This window comes from Podarcis filfolensis, assembly GCF_964270895.1.
Source record: "Podarcis filfolensis genome assembly, chromosome: 15".
Lineage (NCBI taxonomy): Eukaryota > Metazoa > Chordata > Lepidosauria > Squamata > Lacertidae > Podarcis > Podarcis filfolensis.
In genome coordinates, this window is record NC_139618.1 from 17,267,329 (window position 1) to 17,293,681 (window position 26,353).

A 26,353-nucleotide genomic window follows, 5' to 3' on the forward strand; every position below is an offset into this window, starting at 1 on the left:
ATAGGAACCCTCTCCTTTGCTGCTGCTTAATGTGCGGAACAGCTGCAGGACTGACTGGTGGCTGAAGCATTTGCATCTATTTCTTTCATCACCAGAATTTCAGCTCTTCAAGGATGGGGGCTACGGAAACTCAGGGCAGCTCACACAGCTGTAGCTTTTCGTCTTCACCACAACCCTGCGAGGCACGCTCGGCTGCCCAAGATTGGAGGACACTTTGCGTCTCAGTCTCTCTGCCACCTGAGTCTGAGACTCTTGCTCCAGGGTAGCCAATGAGGTACCACCCAGATGTTGTGGACTACAACTCCCATCATCCTGGTCATTGTGACTGTGTCAAGATTGTAAAGTGGCTCAGAAGTGTTAAGAACTAATTCATTCACCCCTTTAAAGATCATCAATATTGCAGGGGTTGAACGAGATGACTCTTGGGGTCCCTTCCAACCAGGTGTGCCGAGTTGGGTCCAACATTGGGGGGGTCTGTCATGACATCACACACATGGACCCCCCTCCCATTGGACCATGCCTGCTGAGACGTTCAGGCACCTGCTGTGATGCTCTGGCAATTGTGGCGGGGGGCTCAGAGGGAAAAAATCACCCTCCAAGCCTTCCCCCCAGGGGCAGCAGGGGATAGCGGCCCCCTCAATATTGGGAGGGGGGCTCAGCCCCCTGCCTCAAAATATTGAGTAGACTGAAGCCCCTTCTGCCCCCTATAGCTGAGATCCCAGCTTTAGACACTACAATTCTATGGTTCACAGACTCCCCTTCATCTCAACACATCATGAGTTGGGATACAAAGCTACACAAAGGTACAGATATCACATGTATACAATTACATCAAAAAGACATCCATCACAGCAAGCTTAACAACAGGAGCAACTGAAATAACAGAGATGATGATGTACCCCCATCGTTCAGCCCGGACACTGAGATCCAGCACCAAGGGCCTTCTGGCGATTCCCTCGCTGCAAGAAGTGACGTTACAGAGAACCAGGAAGAGGACCTTCTTGGTAGTGGTGCCCACCCTGTGAAATGCCCTTCTGTCAGATGTCAAGGAGATAAACAACTATACAACTTATAGAAGACATCTGAAGGCAGCCCTGTTTAGCAAAGTTTTTATTGTTTGAGGTTTTGCTGTGTTTGTATGTTTTTATGGAACTGAGGCAACCCAGTCAGATGGGCGGCATCTAAATAAATCATCATCTCCCGCTTCTGCTAAAAGCAGCAGTCCTGAGAAAGAATAACAGAATAACCCTAGAATATGCCTGCTGTGCTAGTCAGTAATTGAAAAGGACAATCGTCTTCATTAGCAGTGGATTCTACTAGGCTTTCATAATGTGTGGATGTTCTTCTAGCGAAAGCACACCCACCTGCACACACACACACACACACACACACACACAATTACTTTCTCACTCTGCCTGGCTTGCTCTGTCTCATTGAAACCTTGAGGGTTTGTTGTAGAGCCCGTTGCTATAAACACCCCAGGTATTTGCATAAGTATGTGACATTGTAAAGTTCCTGAAAGATTTTATCAGGTTGATTTTGGCTTGGTGCCCCATATTCACACTGAGCTGCCAGCGAGCGAGGCAGAAAGTCTGTACGCATGTGAACGTTTTCAACTTCCTAAACTCCATCAGAGTAAAAAGTAATGGGATTACTTTAACCAAACAATCAAACACAACCGCATTTCACCTGACCATCTGTGCATTGCACTATCTGGGCAAAGCATGATGGGAAATCACAAACAACCTGGTGCTGCTTGCTTTACTTTTTTGGTCTCCAGGTGAACTTTTGCAAAGCTTTTGCTTAGTTTGCGCAGGATCTCCGTCTGAAAGGTGATTTTATGGCAGCTTGTTCAGCGATGTCAGCTACAGAAAATGCGCCTTAACCGAGGAACCACCAGCTGCACCATATTTAATAGTCTGGTCTAAAAGGGCCTGGACCACAGACGTTCCCATATGAAAAGAGAGTAAATGAATAGACATACCCCTCCCTTCAAAAACGGTTGAGAAACAGGTTTGATTCATGGAACACTTGACTACTAAGGCCCCGTCTGCACTTCACATTTAAAGCGGTGTTATCCCACTTTAAACAGTCTTGGCTTCCTCCAAAGAATCTTGGGAACTGTAGTTTGTTAAAGACGCCAAGGTTTGCTGTCAAAGGTGCTGCAAATTTGTAACTGTGTTTCTTTTTAATTTTCCTAAGAAATAAAGCCAATCAGTAAATTGTTAAAACAGCAGTAGTTTAATGCAGTATAAAAGAGACAGCATTTAACCAGAGGCGATAATTCAATAGCTAGTGCAGCATAGTGGAATAAGACATGACACAAAAAGAAAAGGGGATTGGGAGGGAAGAGGGGGGAAAGGACATTCAGGCATCATGGGTTGGTTACAGAAGTCTTGTAAAAATGAGCTAGAATTGAAAGAGGGGCAGGAGCCCAAAGCTGCTGGTCTTTCAACAGAACTGATGGAGATGGGATCTCTCCCAGGATATTTCTCTCTGTGTCTCTATCTGGCTCCCACTGTCCACTGGAAGGAGTGATGTGGCCAGGCAAACTTCTCTGAGGAATCATAGAACCATAGAAAATGGCTCCATAGCTAGTTTCAAGCTTACTTTAAGCTTAGCTGGTGGCAAGTCCCGGAATGCTCACAAACATTCTAGCTGCTCCTGAACTTTTTTTCTGGTAAAGAAGGATAGCTTCACTGAGAGAAAGAAAGAGTCTGTTTGGATGGGAAACTAAAGTCCCTTGAGGCCAAAGGGAGACAAAGACAGGAAGCTGAAAATGAACTGTGGAGATGCATGATCATAAAATGTCAGAGTTGGTGGGGAAGTTGTAGAAGCCTGCGACACAGAGAGCAAAGAACAGGGAGCAGAGAGGGCAATGGAGGGGCTTGAGGAAAAGGGGGCAGAGGCATAAGAGGGGGCTCAGAGTGGAAGAGAGGAGAAACTGGTAAGGAATGGGACCAGGGATGGGAGGAAATTGGATTCAGTTTGCATTCAAACTCAAACTGACCAAATCCAAACTCTCTGAATTTTGCAAAGCAATTCTCCAGCCAAGTAATAAGTACAAAACTGCATATAACATGGTAAAGAGTCCTTAGAAATGCACATATCAAGGGGGATTTGCTATGCAAATTTTTTTTAAAAAAATTTGTATATTGAGCCAAATTGCATACAGAGATGTGTATATTAGGGAAAAATTCACACTGAAATGCTAGTGAATCTTCATGAGGAATTTCCTTTTTTAAGCAAGCTGACATGGCAAAGGAGTTTGGGAAGGGATTGGACTGTGAGCCAAAGGGACATGGAGGTGGAAAGGATTTTTGGGAGGTGGTGAGCGGGGAATGTTGATTTGAACTGCTCCATCCCAGCTTCTGGCCACGGGCGTCTGGCTGGTTATGAATCACCTAGGACCCACCAGGATGAAATTATAAATCAGGATTGACATGCCATTAAGTGGAACTCATAAATCTCAGTGAGAACATGCGCCAAGCATTGAGTATCGAGACTTTTAATTAACGTAAACTAATATTCGGGGATTAGCTGCAGCACGTAAATTGGGTGGCAGATTACAGCTAATAAACTCGGGGATATGCAACACCATTGGACATTGCAACTGAAATGTTCTGTTCCAGGCTCCGCAAGATCAGTGGCAAAGTTTACTGCACAGAAGCGGATTTAGGGCAGTGAGACTGGTTCCACTGCACTGGGCGCCAAGCCTAGGGGGCGCCGCAGGGCATCACAAGTATGGCATAGAGAATTGAGCAGAACAGAAGGCGAGAGGTCGGAGGTGGGCTGAATTTTGTCCTCGCACAGGGCACCACTGAAATCTGAAAGGCCAAAGTCCTCCCCTGTATTGCAGTGGGATTGGGGTTGTGTGTGAATGCAAACTGCGCAGATCTTTCAATGAAAGAGCACTGGAGCCTCAGAGAGAATTGTCAAGCTACGAGTACTAAATCAGTATTTGTGGTTTGGCTGTACTGGGATTCACATATGCATAAATGTATTTCCCTCTTGCGGCTAATTAAATTAATTAAAGTTGCTTAATTCAATCCTATCTCCGGGACAATGGGTTGATGAGCATGGCATGACCTTTCCGACTTCCTTCCTTGAACAACCCCATGAGGCAATCTGGGCGGATCCGCCACATGCTATAAGATCTGTTGGTGAGAACCAGCACAGAATTAAATCCTTTGTGGACACCAGGTGAACGCCCACCAGGAGCATATTCTTTTCAGTAGTCGAAGCTATGAAATGCTTCCCCCACTCGCATAAACTAAATACAGTGGTACCTCTGGTTACGAACTTAATTTGTTCTGGAGGTCCGTTCTGAAGCTGAAACCATTCTTATCCTGAGGCACGCTTTCGCTAATGGGGCCTCCCGCTGCATGTGCGCCTCTGGCACACTATTTCCATTCACATCCTGGGGCAAAGTTCACAACCAGGAGCAGCTACTTCTGGGTTAGCGGAGCTCGTAACCTGAAGTGTTCGTAACCAGAGGTACCACTGTACTTGTCTCCTTTAGGAAGAAAGCAACCTTCTTATTGCTCTGTAACAGGGTTGGGGGAACTTTGGCCCAGGGATCAAATGCGGCCCTCCATCCTCTATATACGGCCCTTGCAATTTGCCCCAGGCTATGCCCCCTCTCTTCTCAGGCCATGGCCTTCTCTGGACCTGCTTCACTCCTGAAAGACTTTGGCCTGCTGCACAAAGGTGATAATGGACATTTCTTGCTTTGCCCATTTTTGCCTCTGGCCCCGGCCACCACTGACATGTGGCCCCTGGAAGGAAATGTGGCCTTCAAGTTGAAAAAGGTTCCTCACACCTTTTCTCCAGGGTAGACCTATGCCCAGTGCTATTTTTCTGGAAAAAGAGGTGCAGGAACTCACCATGAACACCTCCTTTGTTCTCTTAGAAGGGCAATGGGACCTACCTGGGAGGTACCGGAACTCAGTTCCGACGAGTTCCACCTGAAAAAAGCCCTGCCTCTGTCCAGCTGTCCAGTTCAGAGGACAGTCCTCTAACTGAAGGGATGTCTGTCCCAAGTCCAGTTGCCAGGATAAAGACCCCCAAGAGGAGAAACCAGGAGGGGCCTTGAAGTTGCCCATCAACACTTAGAGAGCCAGTGTGGTGTAGTGGTTAAGAGCGATGGACTTGTAATCTAGTGGACCGGGTTCGATTCCCCGCTCCTCCATACGCAGCTGCTGGGTGACCTTGGGCTAGGTCACACTTCTCTGAAGTCTCTCAGCCTCACTCACCTCACAGAGTGTTTGTTGTTGGGGAGGAAGGGAAAGGAGATTGTTAGCTGCTTTGAGACTCCTTCGCGTAGTGATACGGTCAAGGTCAAGGGACCCCTGACCATTAGGTCCAGTCGTGACCAACTCTGGGGTTGCAGTGCTCATCTCGCTTTAGTGGCTGAGGGAGCCGGCGTACAGCTTCCAGGTCATGTGGCCAGCATGACTAAGCTGCTTCTGGTGAACCAGAGCAGCGCATGGAAACGCCATTTACCTTCCCGCTGGAGCAGTACCTATTTATCTACTTGCACTTCATGCTTTCAAACTGCTAGGTTGGCAGGAGCAGGGACCGAACAATGGGAGCTCACCCCGTCACGGGGATTTGAACCGCCGACCTTCTGATCAGCAAGTCCTAGGCTCTGTGGTTTAACCCACAGTGCCACCCGCGTCCCAGGGTAGTGATAAGGTGGATATCAAATCCAAACTCCTCTTCTTCTTCTTTTTCTTAGGACTCGGACAGCGGGCACCTGGGCCACCTGGTTACCACCTCTGATGCAGTGCATTTATATTTAAATTATAAAAAACTCTTTCCAATTTTGCATCCATGTGTATAAATTAGCATATGCAGATGTTATGCACACCCACGCCCTCTTTTCCAGTGACTCATTTCCTCTTTGGGGAGGTGACGCATGAAGTGTCAATCCTGCGGTTCTTTAAGTGCAAAGGGAGTGGTGGTATTGTGCTCCTGCTGGGCTGGTTCTTTTTCTAAAATTGTGGTTTGATTATTTCATTACCATGTCAGATGATCTGTGTTAGAAACCATCTCGAAAACATCGGTTAGAAAGCAGTATCTGAAATTTGTTAAGTAAACACAATGCTGTGCAATTTCGTCAGCAAGAGAGGTACAATACAAATTGCTGCGTTGATGGTATTTTCAAACCAGCTGGATTTAACAGGATACTTTCCACGGTGCGTTTCAATGTTTCAGGAGGTGTATTGCTCCCCACACAGATCTGATCTGGTGAGACGCCAGATGCTATATTATTGGCGGCAGGTTGCAGAAATCAGATTACAAAATATAGGTTATGATCTTGCTGCTAATATTTTAATGATTTTTCCCAATGTAGTAGAGGATACCATTCTCAAGATTACAAAATCTATTGTGCTGTATTTATTAATGTATTGCCAAGTATATCTGAGTATGTCCCAGGGGGCCGGACAGTTGTTCATGATACAGAAATGGTTATTAAAATGACTTGATCTGGTGGAAATGGGTAAACTGACAGATGTTATTCACAGCAGGATCTGAGCAGTCAAAGAACTGCGCAGATAAATGGTTGTGATTTACTGTTTATAGGAATCAGCATTTTGAACACATCACCATGGATAGCTAGATAGATATATTTCTCTCTCTCTCTCTCTCTCTCTCTCTCTCTCTCTCTCTCTCTCGTGTTTTACTGCATTTATTCTTTTAAAATGATTTTAGAAGCTTTTAATTGCTTTTTAAATATTTTGTTTATTTTTTAAAAGAAAAATTACATTGTATGACTGGTGTGTTTACCACCTGGAGTTCCTTTGGGAGGAAGGGTGCGATATAAATTAAATTAAATTAATAAAAGTAACTCTCTTACTGTGGTATTTTTGCACTCTCTCTGTTTTGTAATAGCCACCTCCCACACAGCATTGCTCAGGAATTCTAACAAACTAAATAATCAGTGCAGTTTTGAGATCACTGGTTAAAATCAGTGCTGTTTTGCAAGGCTTGGCCTGCCATCTTGATTCAAAATGGTTCCAGTTGTATCTAAGCATAGATGAAAACCTGCTACCGCCTCTCAGGAACCATGGTGCAAAATTTGGTTGTGATATCTTGAGCGGGGTCCAAAAGGCACCCAGACAACTTTCCAAAATATATTAAGAGATCTAGCATGGACAAATGATTTTTTTAAAAAAAAATGTTTAAAAATACAAAACTTACTAAAAGCATAAATAGGGACTTGTCCATGACCAGCTAGTGTACTTTGTGGTTAAGACATAATGCCAACCTGGGTTTCCTGGGTTTTTGTTTTTATTTTCATGTCCACAAAACTTAGAAAAGCTTGGTATCATATAAGTGTGATTCAGTAATATGGCAAGAAAGTTTTGATACAATGGGAGAAGGATTGACTCGGTTTATAGTGCAGCTTGTTCAAAGCTCACCTTGCCCTGGTTCAGTGGGCCAGTACATCAAAATGGGAGTTAAAACAGGTTTCCCAAGGTGACAAGGCCAGTCCAAGATATTTTGCTGCCTGCGGGAGAGGACAAGATGGCGTCCACTCCCCATTGCATGGACAGAAGCTGACTGAAGTGGAATCTTGCTTCAACCCTGGTATGTTCCACCTCACCTGAGGCAGGAGGCTGATTTGTGGGGTTGGGGGACATGACGTGTAACATACACAGATGTGTCCTCCACACACCACTGCCCCACAATGTGCTACCCAAGGTGTTTGCTTCACCTTGCCTAACAGTAGAGTCATTTCTGTAAGTTGTGCAGAGACCACCAAGGGGTGAGATAAAACTCCTGCTTTTGCTACTTCCTCACAACAGACAAGAAGGAGTTCAGTTTCACTTTTCTTGGATTTCCAAGGTTCTGCAACAGCCCACATGAATGCTGTTTTCTTTTGCCAAACCTGAGGCAGTTTTTATTGTTATAATCACATTTATATCCCATCTCCTTTCTTCCCAGGAGCTCAAGGTGACATATATAGGCCCTTCCCCTCTGCATTCCATCCTCACAGAAACCCTCCTAGGTGGGTGAGGCTGGGAGATGATGCATACCCTCCAACATTTCTCTGATGAAAATAGGGGTGGCCTATTCCATAATAATAATAATAATAATAATAATAATAATAATAATACTTTCGGACCCCTGGGCTCTCACTTGTGAGATGCCTCAGGGTTCCATCCTCTCCCCCATGCTTTTTAATATCTATATGAAGCCCCTGGGAGAGATCATCAGGGGTTTGGGCTGGGTGTTCATCAGTATGCAGATGATACCCAGCTCTACCTCTCTTTTAAATATTATTATTATTTTAAATATTATTATTTATTATTATTTATACCCTGCCCTTCTGACTGGGTTGCCCCAGCCACTCTAGGTGGCTTACAACATATATAAAGCCATATAAATAACACAAATATATTTAACATTTAAAAAAAAACTTCCCTATACAGGGCTGCCTTCAGATGTCTTCTAAAGGTTGTATAGTTACTTATCTCCTTGGTTTGAGCATCACTTAATTCCATAGCCTCCAACATTTCTCCAGTGAAAATAAGGACATCGTAAGGAAAAGTGTGACATTCCGGGATAAAATCAAACTGGAACAGCTTCTGTAAATCTGGGACTGTCCCTGGAAAATAAGGACACTTGGGGGTCTGGATGATGACCACTCTAAGGTGGGCTTCATGGCTGAGTGAGGATTCAAACCCTGGTTCCCCAGCTCCTAGCTTGCCACTCTAACCACTATGCCACACAGACTCTCTACCCTCAAGACATTTCTCCTAGTTCTCCTGCAAAATGCACCCTCAGTCTCATTCGATCTTGCCCTCCCTCTGGGGTGGCAGAGAGCCTGCCTCTGCCCCCTTCTGCATGACACTCCTCTCGCAATGTGACTGTCATCACACCTCATGTTTCTACACCCTTGTTTCATATCAGTGTCTCCTTCTGGTGGAGGGTGAAGAAATGCAGTATGTGAAAACATTATGGTGCAAGAAAGTGAAACCACTTTTTACAGGGAGAGGGGAGACAAGAACAGCAGACATGATATTTCGCAGCCACCCCTAGTCTGGTTTGAAATCTCATTTGGCGCTCAACCTAACTGCAGGCTTCTGTGTTCCTTTGGGCTGGGGCCAGAATCCCTGCCATCTTTAGGATCAAGCTGTTATAGGAAGGGAAGCAGGAAGAAGGCATCACACAAAAGCAATCAAGCTGACATTTGGCATTTAGTTATCATGCAACCAAGCACATATCACCTGCTAATTAAAAACAAATTACATATAACTTAAGGAGGATTAAACTTCGTATAGAACAGGCTGTCTTCCGAGGGAGCGATTAGTCCACGTTTTGAGCACGGTATGAAACCGAGCAACCTGTACAACAGAAATGCAATCTAAAAAATCAGCTTGTTCCCACTCCTGTTCTTTTCCATCTGCAAGAGAACAGCTGTATAATTACGACAGATGAGGCTTGTGACGGGAGTGAAGTCTTGTGCAGCACTCCAACAGGGAGGCTCAGCGCATCTTGAAGGAGGAAGGCAAAGCCTAGGAGAAGGATAAGTTGTCGCAGAAGCATGGCCTCCTCCCTGTTTTGAAGGGAACCACTTCCCTCTGTCACCTGGCCTCCCTGAGTGTGACAGCAGAGAAGAGAACAAAAGGGAAAGGAGATGGGATCATGGCAACTCACAATGGGGCAGAGAGCACATGGGGAACTGGCAAACTACAGAGATGGAAAAATAGTTTAGAGGAAACGCAAGCAAGAGGTGACATGATAGAAATTTATAACATTACCAGAAAGTGGGCAGGGGAAGTTTGCAGGGGGTTGGGTACCTTTCAGCTCCTCAGTTCTATGATTCTATGAACATTTTTATATGTAACTGTGAATTTTGTAATATTTTGTTTAAGCTGTTGCTTCAGCTTTTTGTATACCAATTAGATATATTTTTAATTTATTAAGTGGTATACAAATTAAATAAGCCAATCAAAGAATCCAGTCAAACAAAACTGTGTACCAGGAGGTCAGCAGGAGCAACAGGATAGCGAATTGCCCAGGAGACCTCTAAATTCAGTCCCAACATCCCAGGATCACATTAGTTCCATAAATTCCAATAGATAGAATTGGCTGAACAGAAGTGTAAAGTTGACTCACTAAAGTGCATGTTGGTGGAATCAGTTTATTTTGGGTTCTCTCAGTTTCTTTTTCCCAACCTGCTGTTCAGTCCTTTCAATTTCCCCATCAATTTGCAAACTCTGCATTTTTCTCAACAAATCTCCCAAGATTTTGTGTGTGCGTCTGTGGGCAACATTGCCTAGTAGAAGTGTTCTTGCAGTCAACCTTCTCTTAATATAATGCAGTTTGTGCATTATTTTAACTAATATATACATGTTTTTAGCATGCGTTTTAGTTGAACTGCATCACAAAGTTCAGAGCCACATTTGGCCCCCTCTCGAACATGGGGAAATTCCGACATTGCCAGGAATGGCAAGCTCTTAAAGATCACCTTTGGAAATCACAAAGCCGCGATGAAATGTGTGAGTCCTTCGATGACATGAGGAAGCTTTTCAGAACAGAAGAAATCGCTTTCCCCCCCACCCCCTGCAAAGGCTGTTTTGCCTGTCAATCTACAGCGGTCTAACCACAGGAGCGTTTGTTTTGACAGTGCATACAAATCGGACACGGACGTGTAATAACATCAACATATTTTGCTTTCCCCCCCCACCTCCGCCTACCTTTTTCTGTCTTTCTCGTTCACCTTTCTGCTGAGCTGCTCCACCAGCCCTCTTGCCTCAGGGGTAGAGAGGAACAATTAAGCTTTGTGCGGTTTTTGAAGATGACTGTCAGGCCTCCATGGGACAAATGCTTTTTGAGAAGAAGAAGAAGAAGAAGAAGAAGAAGAAGAAGAAGAAGAAGAAGAAGAAGAAGAAGAAGAAGGGGACCAACTTTGAGGGTGGGGGCAAATAAATATTTTCCTCACACTTCTTCACATCTTTGTTGGGTTTCTTAATAGGCTGCCCCCCATACCGAGAGAGAGGCTCGTCGCCAGCGGTCGTTGAAACCTTGGCCCCACCTCGTCCCCTCCCTCAGCGGCTGCCCTGTCAGCCTCTCGGATGATAAGTTCTGGGTGAGGGAAAGGTGAGCAGCATTCCACTGGGTTGTGATAAGTAAAATGGCTTTGCATGGAAGAGGAAATGAAGACTGCTTCATGTTTTTCTTTTCGCCATCGCTACACAAACACACATACACACCATGCTCAGAATACTGGGCTCTGATGCTGTCAGTCAGCGGTGGACGACCCTCAACCCTCAATCTAAGTTTAAAAAAAAACCTGTGTGAGTAATCGGTCCAGGTTTCTAGCAAGAGCTACCTGTGTCTTCAGAGAGAGAAATAACCTTAACCCATTGCTCAGTGCCGGATTTAAGTATGAGCTAAACAACCTATAGCTTAGGGCCCCACTCTCTTGGGGGCCCCCCAAAATTTAAAGGAACAAAAAAAACTGGATGTACATTTCCAAAATATAAGATAAAAAACAAATAAAATAAAACCTACATACAGCAACAGTGTTTTGTTTTGTGTAGGCTCCTATTTGTTATGTGCAAATGCCTTTAGATACCTATTAGGTCCATAAATTACCATATAGCATATATTCAACACAAAAAACAGCAACAATTTGTTGTTGACAAAGGACAGCTGGACATATAAAGGGCCCCATTGCCTTCAGTAGCTTAGGGCCTCATCAAACCTAAATCTGTCCCTGCCACTGCTGGCATAGGACCCTCAACAGTTTGCCTCCTGAGGGAATGTGGCCCTCAGAATAATAGACTGGCAAGGGACCGCAAACCTCGCCTAGCCCAACCCTCTGCATTGCAGGAATTCACCCTTCTTTCCCTCTTTCTTCACACTCTGCTACCCAGCCTATGCTTATCTCATGGCGCTCATTATCACTGGCGGAGGAGTCACATGACAGGAAGCAAAATACCTCTCCACACTCAGAAAGTTACATGCCATGGGAAAGTCTTCTCTAACCTTTTCCTGAGATGCTCAATTTTTGCATGCTGAGATTTGGCTGGGATGGGATGGAGTGTTCACTGCAGAGTTGCCATAGCTTGAAAAGCAAAAAAGAAGGCAGCGTGAGACACTGCCAGCCTGAGCTGGGCAATGAGGTGTGCAGGCGCGGACGCGCAGGGCCGCCTCCTCTACACCCGCACACCTCTTTCCCCAACTCGGGCTGGCAGCAGCTGCGGTGTACAGACCAGCCCAAACCCAAGCCCAAGCCCCACCCCCAAGCCCTCCTAAAACGCAGACATTTCCTTTAAAATGTAAAAATCCTCCTGGATGGGCATGGGTTTTTCTGGTCATATGGCAACCCTAATTCAGTATGCTTCTCCCACTGCTTGCTGTCTAAATTGGTACAGTCTCAGATTGCATCTCTGCATTCACCATGATTTGCGACAGTACAGCCTGGCAAGAGATTATGGAGCCTTATGCATTTCTTGTCAAGGAAATTGTTGTTTGCAAATGTAATTGAGACGGTGGCTTTTGCAACAACAGGAGGTATTAACCAAATAGCCGATCATGTTTCAGCTCTTTCAAAACATCTTTTATTAAGCACCCAATTCTCCCCCCTCACAAAACAAAACTCTGTTGTGTAACAACTTGATTGAGATACTCAGCAAATAAATTGTTCCACCTTTGTCTCAGTTCTTTTCTTTGAAATAATAAAAAAAAAGGTTTTCTGGGTGATGCGCACTGACAGGAAGCATGGATTAGATTCCTGTGGGTTTGTTTTGTGATAGACTTCGTAAGTGATCATTCAGTGTGGAAGGAACTCCCTGTGGAACTGGCCCTGTTACAGGGGCCACATAATGTTCTTTTCCCATTTGTAATAAATCTATCTTTTAGTGTGGCAGTATTTGCACTTTGGAACTTGCTGCATTTTGACATCGGGGAGACAACCTTTGTTGTTGTTGTTTAGTCGTTTAGTCGTGTCTGACTCTTCGTGACCCAATGGACCAGAGCACGCCAGGCACTTCTGTCTTCCACTGCCTCCCACAGTTTGGTCAAACTCATGTTTGTAGCTTCGAGAACACTCTCCAACCCTCTTGTCCTCTGTCGTCCCCTTCTCCTTGTGCTCTCCATCTTTCCCAACATCAGGGTCTTTCCCAGGGAGTCTTCTCTTCTCATGAGGTGGCCAAAGTATTGGAGCCTCAGCTTCAGGATCTGTCCTTCCAGTGAACACTCAGGGATGATTTCCTTAAGAATGGATAGGTTTGATCTTCTTGCAGTCCATGGGACTCTCAAGAGTCTCCTCCAGAACCACAATTCAAAAGCATCAATTCTTCGGCAATCAGCCTTCTTTATGGTCCAGCTCTCACTTCCATACATCGCTACTGGGATAACCATAGCTTTAACTATACGGAACTTTGTTGGCAAGGTGATGTCATTACATTTTAAGATGCTGTCTAGGTACTCTACTCTTTTTGGCACCTGCTAAAAATGTTTTTGTTTAGACAAAGCCTACCCAGACATGCAGAATGCTGACGTGTATTTTGATCTGGCTTTTAGCTTATTTCCTTTACATCTGACGGGAGGGCGTTCCACAGGGCGGGGGCCACTACCAAGAAGGCCCTCTGCCTGGTCCCCTGCAACCTCACAGTGAGGGAACTGACAGAAGGCCCTCGGAGCTGGACCTCAGTGTTCAGGCTGGACGATTAGCAGCAGATCACTGATTGGCAGCAGATCTTCAGGGTTTCAGACAAGAGGACATTCCCAGCACTAGCTGGAGATGCTGCCATTGCAGGATTGAGCTTGGGACCTTCTGCATGCAAATGAGATGCTTTGCCACTGAGCTACGGCCCTTCCCCTATATACCGCTTGCATGTGCTTTTCAGGTGTTGATTTGATGGCTCCTCTATTTCCTCCTCCAGGTTTCAGTTTGGTTGCACCTCCTGCTGCTCTTGCTGGTTCCATTTCGGGAAAGAGCTTCCTTTCTGAAGTGTCGATTTGTGAAGGGCTAACTGAGGCACCACCCTCAGCCTTCAGTCATCACTGGCAGGCAATCAGTGATCAGGAAGAGCATTCTGGGTATTATAATTAACATGCAACCTACTTTGCCTAAGAAAAACATTACAAGATCATGCTTGGGAAAGAGGATTTCTGGGCAGTAATGAGATGCAAAGAGATTTGGCGTGTTCCTTTCTGTACCGATAATAATTTACAAATAGCAATTTGACTAGCGTCTCTCAGGCAGGCCTCTTAACAGCGCTTTGCAAATGCTAATTAAGTCTAGCTCCTAATATCCTAGGACTGTTGAAGCAGGTGAATAAATTAATATACTTAATTGAGACTTGCATTCCTGATCAGTTTAAGTACCGGATCTGATAACTGATGTCTGCTAAACAGGCTGGAGACTAGGAACTCTATATAAAGAGACACTGTTGACGCAGAATGGTGTATATTTTCATATATATAGGATCCTCTCAAGCCAAACTTTCAGTACACTGTGCGCAAGGGATTTATTCCTCAACATCTCCCCACTCTGCAAGAATGTAATTGCTTTTTTAATTGCTATAATGGAGCTGCCAGGAGACAGTGCAGTTTCTCCAATGTATCATACAGTGTCCCCCCCCCCCCCTTGCGCAAGAATGAACTCGCGAACCGAAATCAGACAGAAAAATACCCTTCAGTTCTTAAGAGAATTTATTTACTTTTTATTTGTCATACAAAAATATATTCCAGAGAAGACAAGGGAGCATCTCCATAAAACAACATTGCATGAATTCTATGTACATGAGGTAGTGCCTAGTTTCAAATAACTTATTTGAATGGATATTGAGCTTATAATTGTAATAATTCTGTATAAATATATTAAAGGATGGCTGTGTTGAGATATGCAAAAGCATAGAAATTATGAATCACACTATTCATGCTTGTTTGGAATAAGAATAGACAATATAATCTGCTGTTAAGCAGTGCAGAATTTCACAATATAGTAAATATGGATTCACCTGTTCTTGCACTTTATTATTCCAGTAAAATATAAATAAGCTCAGTTTTTAAATACAGTTATCTTTTATTTGCCTGCCTTGTCTTACTGTCATTTGTAAGTTTATTATTAAAAGCCATTTATTTCCCCCAAAATACGGTGATTGGCACTACCTTAGATGATTAAAAAAAATTAGGATTAAATGAATTCATATATGATACATTTTTCAGTAAGTAAGTACAGTATGCAAATGGAATCTTTGTTATTCAAAGCAGTGTACCTCCTATAAGAGTTTTTAATTGGGAAATGATACATTCAATTCCCCCCTACTTGTTTTCATTCATTTCTTTTGCCAGCCATTGAAATGACATTCATTCATTAGTCCATCTCCCTTTCCACTTATTGCAATGGGAGAGCCAGTCAGTCTTCCACTGCCCGTAACTTCTGTGTTTTCCATCCAGACGACATGAAATGTGCAGATATCCCCCAGATAATCACAACTGCAAACGGGTCTAATATCAACCCCCAGGAAATCAGACCTGCCATTTTACAGTCAGATTGGACAGTGGGTTTCTTCTGCCTTATGGGCAAATGGAAATGAACTAGCAAAACTAATTAATGAATTTTCATTTGTTTTTATTGTCAACCATCACTATTCCCATAATAGTGAGAACATAATTTGTTCTTCAAATGAACGCATACCTCTCCCTTCTCTTCACTGGCAAACAACAGAACATGAACATCACCCCTTTCTGATGAACTTCCGAAGGCATCTGGCTGGCCACAAATTCATGGAGTAGAAGACTGTAGATGGTTATTAGCCATGCTGGAAGCAGCAATGCTCCTGAACACCAGTGCTGGGAAGCACAAGCGGGGAGATTGCTCTTGTCCTTGGACCCTGCTTATGGGTTTCCCACAGGCATCTGGTTGGCCACTGTGAGAACAGGATGCTGGACAAGATGGGCCATTGGCCTGATCCAGCAGGCTCTCCTTGTCTTCTTACTTTCTTCTGAAAACAAAATGCTGGATTAGACAGGCCAGTGATGAGGAATGTGTGGCCCTACAGATATTTCTGGGCTTCCAGCTCTCAACAGTCCTGGCTGACATAACCAATGGCCAAGGATGATGGGAGCTGTATTTTGGCAACATCTGGAAGAGCTCAGGCTCCCGATCCCTGGACAGATCCTTTGTCTGATAACAGCAAGACTTATTCTATGGCCTTTTAAATGTGTTTGTGGGGAGGGGGTTATTGACTTGTTTTTGTTTTACTCGGCGCTATTTTTCTAGAAAAAGATGTGCCGGAACTCACCATAAATACTTCCCTTGTTCCCTTACAATGGCAATGGCGCCCACCTAAGAGGTACCGGAACTGAGTTCCAGCAGGTTGCAGCTGAAACGAAGCCCTAGTATTACTATGTATTTTGTGTTCTCCTTTTGTATTTTTACGTTGTGAACCTCCCTGTGATCTTGGGAAGAAGGGCAGTATACAATCTTAACAAATCAGTAAATAAAAACAAATAATTCTAGACTTATGCAAGGAAATGATGGACATAATGGAGAGTGTTTCCTATGTTTTGAGCAGACTTAGGAGCTTTAGGGACGCGAGTGGCACTGTGGTCTAAACCACAGAGCCTAGGGCTTGCCGATTAGAAGGTGAGCTCCTGTTGCTCGGTCCCTGCTCCTGCCAACCTAGCAGTTCAAAAGCACATCAAAGTGCAAATAGATAAATAGGTATCGCTCCAGTGGGAAGGTAAACAGTGTTTCGATGTGCTGCTCTGGTTTGACAGAAGCGGCTTAGTCATGCTGGCCACATGACCCGGAAGCTGTACAATGGCTCCCTCAGCCAGTAAAGTGAGATGAGCGCTGCAGCCCCAGAGTCGGTCACGACTGGACCTAATGGTCAGGGGTCCCTTTACCTTTTAGGAGCTATAAGAGGGACCCTAAAAACAGAATGTGTTGTATGTGGTGATGTTCTTGCCTTGTTTACCTCCCTCCTTCAGGGGGTCCTTGCTGCTCTCTGCCAATTACCAGCAGCGTTATAGACTCCCTGGCTTGAGCTGTCAGTAACCAAGGAAGGATGTCAAGCTGTGTGTCAAACGTTTTGCACCATCTGCAAACCACAGGCAAGTTGGAACTCCTTGGATTATCGAGGGCTTGATGGCATTTATCCTTTTGCATGTCAGTGAAACAATGCGAAGGTGAGGCTGGCTCTCAGCAGTGGTTCCTCTGAGTCACCTTTTCGTTAGGCCCTCTGCGCTGCTCTGAATAACAGCATTGGAGGTGAAAAAGAAACAAACAGCTTTGTGCCTCTGGCAGGTGTGAAGTGGGATGTTTTGCTGCAGCTGCGGTGGAATTGCACTCAGAGGTTTATGCAGGTATCACAACAGAAGGGGGTCACGCTCAGAGGATGTTGTCAATAAACTGTGGATAGTGCTTTTCCAGTTAGCCGGTCAAATAATAAAATTGTAGAACTGTACAGTTGGAATGGATGCCAATGGTCCTCTAGTCCAACCCCCTGTGATTCAGGAATCACAGTTCAAGAAGCCCTGACAGATGGGCCACCCAAACCCTTGTTTGAAAACCTCCAATGAAGGAGAGTCCACCACATCCTGAGGGAACCCATTCCGCTGTCAAACAGCACTTTCCGTCAGGAAGTTCTTCCTAACAGATTCGCATTTTAATGCCTTAGTTAGAAGAATAGTACAGCCAAGGGCAGAGAGAGTTGTGCTAGATACAAAAAAGAACCCACTTGACCTCTCCACAGCAAATGCAAGAGACTCAGTGGCAGCCCCGATTCCTGGGCACTCCATGTTCTCCTTCAGAGATGCCACAATGATCTGCAGGCCATCTGCAGGCTTAATCTGGGCTGAGAGGAAAGGGCAGACACTCCCTGGAGGAGGTTTCAGGGCAAGAACACCTGATCCCGGATGAAGATCGTGTGACCTTGCTTCCTGAAAGGTTGGGGAACAATCGGTTCCCACTCCTGCCATTGATATCAGATGACACAACGCTACCATTTTTTTTAAGGGTGAGCTGGTACTCATGCAAAAGTATTCTTGACTGCAAGGAAAACGAACACCAATAGAGCCCTGCTGGATCAAATCAAAGGAAGAATGTAGGTTTTAATGGTTCTGTTGTACAGTTTCATGTTTTTTTAATGACTGTAAACCACTTTGATATATTTGTTTATGATACAGAATATGCAAATATATTTTTCTTATAAATATTGATGAGGCCTTTTTATTAAAAAAGAAGAAGAAATGTGGAGAACTGAATTTAAATTTGGAAAGACAAGAAGCTTGGGGAATGAAAATGGACAGAGCCATCCATCCCTAACAGAGGGCTGCCTGCCATAGCTGCCCCACTGAATCTCAAACTGCTGAGTGAGAGGGCTGAACTAGTCTTGACCCAGACTGGAGTGAGCAAAGATGATTTTACAGCACTGTCATTTGAGTTTATAAATTTATGCTTCCTACCCTTCCTGCCCTTTTCCACATCCCATTCTTCCTAGAAGGAACAGGAAGAATGGGTACTAAAACATAAACCTGTCGTAAGTTTGATAGCTATTAGCAGAACTTGCATAATTTCTGCCTGCAATATGGCTGGCTGTACCCAGCCTTGTCAGCCTTGGATACTTCATCAGCGCCAGGCTTGCTTCATTTTCATATAATCGTATAATTGTTTTAAATAACAGTTAATAAATATTGCTATGAGGTTTTTGGGGGCAGGGGAGTAGGCCATATGCAAGATCTCTCTAGCCCCTGGATCCAGGAAATGTTAAAATACAAGCCAGGCTTTCTTCCTACATTGAGGTGATAAGGCTGGGCAATGGGCCATTAAGGGTAACAAAGAAAAGCGGCTCTGTGTGAGACAGCAAATGAGTGGGAAGCCTCCTTCAACTCACAGATAGAAAGACAAACCCAGAGTTTAGAGTTGAGTTGCAGTGATGTGACCTAGAAGTAAAATAGCAAGCTAGAGAAAGTCAGAGCAATGTTCGAGCGCAATGTTTGATTTCTGTTTGAATCCAAGGCTGAAGCTTGAGGTGGTAGACCATTTTGTCTAGCTGGTTTCCACCATAACCAGCAACCTCTCCATCAATGATGAGCTGGACAAGCGTATTGGCAAGGCAGCTATGGCAATGCCTCACCTCTTCGAAAGAGTAGGGGAGAAACAATACCCTCTTGGGGTGTTAATTCTGTGAACCCCTCTGTCAGGCTTCAGGGACTCGGCTTCCTCCCATCCTTTGGCAGTAGATAAGCAGAACAAAGTGAGAGGAGTCTCTTACCAGTTTGAAGTTTTAATGATTACAGCGAGAGGACAAAGAGCCCGTTCCTAGGAATGAAGGTGCTCCCAGTTAAGGGTTCCACCCACTTCCCCCCTAGTCACCCATGTCACTTCCACATTTTGCAACCTGATCTCACAACCACTGTGCTTTCTGTGCTGCCACCTTATCTGCTCTCCTTGACCTTGGGCTGAGCGGATGGACGCTTTCCAGATAAAGTGAGTCTGTTAACTCTCACTCTCCCAGTTCTTCTTCTTCTAGCTGTTCACCACCCAGTTCTTCCCAACTTCTGTATTCTGTACTATGTCCCTCTGCAAACCACTGTTCCAAATCTATACTGTCCTCTTGCTCCTGGGAAGAGTCAGGGTTCTGATCAGGAGCAGGGAGAGAGGGAGGCTCCCACCCTTCCTCTTCAGCGCAGCCCTCCTCAGCACGGTCCCTGACACCCTCCCTCACAGGCTTGGGTGATATATATTATTTACACATATATATGTGTAAATAAGCCATATATCACAAATATGCCACAGTTTCCGCTGTGCCTCATTCCAAAAGGAAACACAAACCCTGGGTAAACGCCTGGAACCCCTGAAATCTCGCACCGCTGGGAGATTGGGGTGGCGTGCAACCCTATCTCTTAACAATCAGTTGTCTCCAATTAAAAGCACAGAAAGCCAGTTGTCTGTCCCTGTTGCACAACTGTTGCCCATCCTACAGATACCAGTTGATTATTAAAATAAAACATTTAAGCAGATGCAAAAACCAAAAAAAAAACACCCAACTCAAGATGTGCATCTGTTATTATTATATAATGACAAATGATAAATGGAAAGTCGAGCTGTGATCCTCATTAAGCTGGCAGGGGGGTGGGGATGTAGTGTGAAAGAGATGAATGTTTTGCAAATGAGAAATGCGCCCCTGGTTTCTTTGGGTGTTTTTCTTTTTCCCAAGGCAGAAGCAGATCCTTCCACACATAATAAAATAAAGGAGACTCGAGGTGCTTTAAACAAGATTTGAGATGAGTCCTCTGGATTACTTTGGATTAGTCTGTTGCTAGTGGCAGGGAATCCTGGCTCCTAGCCAGGCATTCACCTAGAAAATACAGAGCTAATTGGAAAAGCACCTGTGATGAGGTGTAGCTCACCACCTGCACTTTACCGAAATAAAAGAAGCCTACATAACTGAGAACATTACATATTAATGTTGTGAAATCACCTCCAGGCATTTTTTAATTATTATTCTTATTTTTAAAAAAACCTCTCATTTCCCCCCCTATACTCCAAATGGTGTCTCTTTTCACCTCCCTAGGGAACTGTGGGGCAGAGTTAGGGATGGCAGCAAAAGAGGGGATGTAAATAAAAGCATCCTACTATAGTAGCAGTAGGGAACCTCTGGCCTGTGGCTCTCCTTTGTCCCATGACATCTCTCCATTGGGCCTGCTTTGGCTCAGTCCTGCCCACCTGACCTCCAGGTAAAAGGGCAGAGCAGAGAAAGACGCAGCTGGGCTGGAGAGAGATTTGCTGTGGTGCCTGCAATTCCCCATGCAGAGCCCTTTTGCAAGTGCCGACGGTTGTCTGATACAATAAAAGTCCTTCTTCAAACAGTGCATGGTTAAACTTGCTCCCACAGGGGGCCACCAACCTGGATGCCTTTAAAAGATGATTGGACAAATTCATGGAGGAGAGGGCTATTGATAGCCACTAGCCACCATGGCTATGCTCTGCCTTCACGGCCAAAGGCAGCAATGCTTCTGAATACCAGTTGCTGGAAGCCAGAGGAAGTGAGAGGACTCTTGTGCTCAGGACCTGCTTGCAGGCTTCCCACAGACATCTGCTTGGCCATTTTGAAAACAGGATGCTAGACTATGATGGGCCATTGGTCTGATCCAGAAGGCTCTTCTGGTGTTCTTGTGTCAGAGCGTGCAAAGTGTGCAGCATGGTGCTTTGCAAGCCGCAATAATCGGCTGATGGTTAGGGAACACTTTCAGGTGAAATGGAAGCCCTGATGGCCACTGACTGTGGGGTGCAAGGTCCATTGCAAGCCCCAACAGTGAGCAGATTGTCAGGGCTTCCATGCACAGCACTAGGCAGAAACAGGCCCCTGGCAGCATTGTGGGGTCAGGTGATTGACAGGTGTGCAATCCCAGCCACCTACCTAACTTGGCCCATGGGGGAGATATGGATCTAGCCAGCTGGATCCAGTTCCCCAGCCCTTCATCAGAGTCAGTGAGGATATGCTTGAGACAAAACACTTACCAGGGTCCTCAACTAAAAAACCGCTCTTAAAAACCAGTTTCACCTAAGACTGGTAAAGCCAACTGATTAATCAACTAAAGTTCTCATTGATTTAAACTCATTAAAGTTTGCAGCCTTGTTTAGGACAATAGCCAAGACAACCACCTGTAGTATAACTAAGATGAGAGATAAATTGTCTTTCTCTTTTGGGCTGGGGTTGTGCCAACCTGATATCTAGCTGGAAATCTTTCTCTCTGATACCAGTTTCCTACCCAAAAATCATCTGTTTGGCAGAGCGCAGCCTGGCTCCATGGGAAGCCAAGTGTTCTGCCCTTCTGTCTCAAGATGGGTTCCCCATTTTCAGTGAGACCTGCTCAGTCAAGTCTCTTGGAGACTTGACTGGGCCTGTTGTGCTTCCCTGAGTCAAATGTCTGTGTGCCAGCCACATCTTCCAGACAGTTGTTTGTCTCAAGATTCAGCCGCCTCCATTTTGCTGATATCAGAACATCGCAAGACAGACCCTGGAAACCATAAGAGTTTAATTGTTCAGAGCTGCAACTTTCAAACTTTTTATCCCCAGGGAACTGTCTGATATCCTCCTCTCTTCTGAGGAACCCCTCTTCTCTCTGGGGGGCGGGGACTTCAGAGGGTGAGAAGTGCACTCATGGCACCCATTCATTATCTTGATCCTTCAAGGAGACCAACATCCTGGGTCAGGACATTGGTGGTCACAGGCTTGAGGTGGTAGACCATTTTGTCTAGCTGGTTTCCACCATAACCAGCAACCTCTCCATCGATGGTGAGCTGGACAAGCGTATTGGCAAGGCAGCTATGGCAATGGCTCACCTCTCCGAAAGGGTATGGGGAAATGTGATGCTAACATCCAATACCAAGATGAAGATCTACCAGGCTTGTGTGTTGAGTGTATTGCTTTATGGAAGTGAGTCATGGGCAACTTACAACCACCAGAAGCAACGCCTTAACCCCTTCTACATGTCCTGCATCAGGAAGATTTTGGGTATCACATGGCAGGATAGAGTTTCAAACAAAGATGTGCTCTCCCAATCCCACATTCTCAGCATGTTCACACTTCTGTCTCAGTGATGTCTACACTGTCTTGGTCATGTCCACAGAACAGACGGTGGCAGGATTCCCAAGGATGTGCTCTGTGAGGAGCTGGCTTCAGGCACCAGGCCCAGTGGCAGACCCCCAAAGGCCCAATGCTCCATTGTCCCCTGAGACAGACCAATGCCAACCAATATTTTGAATTGTCTCTCAAATGCTCCCAGTGCCCGTTCATCACGAGGGCAGCTTGCAGCTATTAAAACCACAACGCAAAGCCAATGTATTAAAATATATACAACCCCTCTCCCCTGTAAAGAAACAAAAACAAAACATGCACAACATTAAAAAGCAACAATGGCAAAGATCACAGCTAAAAATAACCATCACGGGTAACACTTAGCAGGCAGAATAATGGAAGACAGAGCAAGCTGCTCCAGAGGGCAGGAGCCAAACCAACAGATTCAAATAGCAAGAGATTCCAACTAAATATTAGGAATAACTTTCTGATAGTAAGAGCTGTTTGACAGTGGAACCGACTAGAGGGTTGTGGGCTCTCCTTAACCAGAGGTTTTAAGCAGAGGTTGGATGGCCATCTGTCATGTACGATCTAGTTTTGCTTTCTGCATTGCAAGGGGCTGGTCCAGATGATTCTTGCGGCCCCTTTCAACTCTGCCATTCCACGATTCTAGGAAATATTCCTAGGCCAACCAGAAAGAAGGCCACCTGCACTTCACAGGGGAAGTTATTCCACAATATGGGTGCAGCCACCAAAAAGGCCCTATCTCTTATTGCCTCAGGTGAGACACAGAGGGCCCCTCCAGATGCCCTTTTTATTGTGCATTCATGAAGATGTGTCCTCATGATGAGATCAGGATCATTACATGTGGTCTTGCTTTCAGTACCATTTGCAGCTGGGAATGTTTCAGACATACAAATTTAGGGCATGGCCCAAGCTTCCAGCTGAAACACTGTTACTTTTTATACTACTAATGTTGTCATGCTATATAGGTTTGGAGTGCCCCTCCAGGGAGCAGTGATGCTTCTGCAGAACAAGGAATAAAGCAGAATGGTTCACCCATGTCCTTCTCCTTCACCTTGCCAGCAAGAAGCAGCCAGAGAACGCACTGCTGTTTCAACACAGCTGATCACGGCTGGCCTGCTCTTGCTGAGGGTCATGCAGAGAAACAAGACTCCGAGCTCCGAAATGTTGAAATAGCGAAAGTCATCAGAGCAGAAGCTCCCTTAATTGTTCCAATTAATGAGGAGATTATTTAGTGCCGTCTGTAACTTTAGGGGGAAGGCGGTGCTGTTGCCACCAGCCAAAAATAATATCTCCACTGAGGTATTTATCGCATTGCCGGTTCATAAAGCCTCGCAGACAATGTCAACATCCTCCTCCTGACCCCTCTGGGAAGGAGACATGAAAATTATTATTGCTCCCATTTCGAAGGTGTTGACTGGGATTGAATGTTGAGTCTGCTTGCATCAAGCCATTGTGGAATGATGTGGAAATGTGCAGACAGGAGGGTATGCGGTGTGCCAACCCTATCTGGGCAAAGGGGCACCTTATCAAAGATAACATGGCAGCCACCAGGCGGCAGAAAGATAAGGGAACTGGGAGCAACCAAGAATCTTGCTTTTGCAAGAAGCAAGCCAGTTTAAAACAAGCATTCTGACTGAAGATGAAATATACAATACAGTATGCATACCATCTATGTATACTGGGCCCGACAGTTTAGGAAGGATGTTGACCAAGAGGAGAGTGGCTAAGATGATCAAGGGTCTGGAAACCAAGCCTTGTGTGAAACGGTTGAGGGAGTTGGGTATGTTTCACCGGGGAAACAGGAGACTGAGAGCCATCTTCAAATACAGTGGTACTTTGGTTCTCATACTTAATCCATTCCAGGAGTCTGTTCGACTCCCGAAATCGTTCAAAAAGCAAGGTGCAGCTTCTGATTGGAGCTTCCGGCACTCAAGCGGAATCCGCCTCAGACATTCGGCTTCTGAAAAAAGTTCGCAAACCGGAACACTTACTGCTGGGTTTGTGGTGTTCAGGAGCTGATTTGTTCGGCAACTAAGCTGTTTGGGGACCAAGGTTCCACAGTATTTGAAGGGCTGTCACACAGAAGGCAGAGCAAGTTTTCTGACGTTCAGTCAGAATCTCCTTCCTTGTAACTTGAATCCATTGGTTCAGGAGAAGGAGAAAACAAGCTTGCTCCATGTGACAACCCCTGGAGTCTCTTCATAGAATCATAGAATTGTAGTGTTGGAAGGGATCCCAAGGGTCATCTAGTCCAATCTCATTCTCTGAATGCCATTCCTTAGAGTGATGACTGGTGCACATTGGAATGGGTAGGGTGGAAGGCAGGGAGCCCAACAGTAGATGGTGCCGGAGCCAATAACAGGCAGAGCCAACTCATTCTCCTCCTCTTCCCTGCTAAACTCTAGAAGAGCATCACTGAGACCGAGGAGGAAGAAGCTCACAGGCCATGCTGCCCCCTGGGCTGGTTAAAAGCCAGCAGGCAGGCCCATTGATTTTGATGGGACTGCTCTGTGTATGGCTAATATTGAATATCAGCCCTGTTGGAAAATCATCCCCTACCCCAGCGGTTCTCAACCTGTGGGTCCCCAGATGTTGTTGGACTACAATTCCCATCATCCCTGAGCTCTGGCCTTGCTAGCTAGGGGTGATGGGAGTTGAACTACAACATCTGGGGACCCACAGGTTGAGAAAGGCTGCCCTACCCAATAACCGATGAGGACCAAGCATGCTGCCTGTTCGCCAGTGCAGCCTCTGCAAACTCCTGCACTGCCAGCCCCAGTTTCTGTGGACTCTTGACTTCTCTCTCTTCAAGCCCTGCTCCTCATGGGCACCGCCATCTTAGTGCAGCAGCTGTTTTGAATACGGACCATAGGAGCTACTGAGACAACACCAACTACAGGAGGACAAAGGTGCTGCACTTTTAATACAACCACTACAAAAAGAAATCCATTAGGTGAAGCTCATGTGACCAGGGGCGCTGTGAGGGCATTTAGCAGAGGAGTTTGAGGGGGAAAGCCCAGAGTGCCCTCTCACAGTGTACAAAATGAATTTCAATAGGGACAAATGTCAGGTTCTGCACTTACGCAGGAAGAACCAGATGCACCAATATAAGAAGGGGGCACCTGGCTTGCCAAATATTACATGTGAAAAGGGTCTAGGGGTCTTAGTAGACCACAAGCTGAACTTGAGTCAACAGTGTGATTACAGCAGTGGGGAAAAGCTAATGCTATTCTAGGCTGTGTCAACAGAAGTATAGTGTCCAGATCAAGGGACATAATACTGCTCCAGACCACATCTGGAGAACATTCTGACGGTAAGAGCTGCACTCCCTTGGGAGGTGATGGACTCTCCTTCCTTGGAGGTTTTTAAGCAGAGGTTGGGATGGCCATCTGTCATGGATGCTTTAGTTGAGATTCCTGCATTGCAGAGGGGTTGGACTAGATGACCCTTGGGGTCCCTTCCAACTCTACAATTCTGTAAATCTGAGGGTGGGTGGAATGAGGAACCAGAGGGAGAGGAATGCAATGGAGTGTCTGAAATCTTGAACAGAACAGCCCACTGCAGTAATTTGTATCTTCTGATTTGTATCTTCTAATAGGTTTTCTTGGGCACATTTTGGATATTGTTCTGCTCACTATTTCTCTAATTTTCTTTGATGCAAGGTCTGTATAAACAAGCTTTCAGTTGCACCAAATCATGGGCTGTGCAGCCCTCACTGCAATGGGACATTGTCTAGGCATTGAATGTATAGAGTGAATCCCCTAGCC

At 45.3% G+C, this 26,353-nt stretch overlaps 2 long non-coding RNA genes across 2 annotated transcripts in view; one reads left to right on the top strand and one right to left on the bottom strand.

The window, feature by feature from the left end:
• LOC310750784 overlaps positions 1 to 16,672 on the top strand; it is a 168,372-nt gene extending 151,700 nt beyond the window's left edge. Inside the window, exon 4 of the long non-coding RNA XR_014542271.1 lies at positions 16,619 to 16,672. This is a non-coding gene — a long non-coding RNA (uncharacterized lncRNA). The remainder of the gene's footprint in view (positions 1 to 16,618) is intronic.
• Positions 1 to 26,353, bottom strand: part of LOC310750828 — a 107,996-nt gene that overhangs the window by 56,433 nt on the left and 25,210 nt on the right. The window lies entirely within an intron of this gene.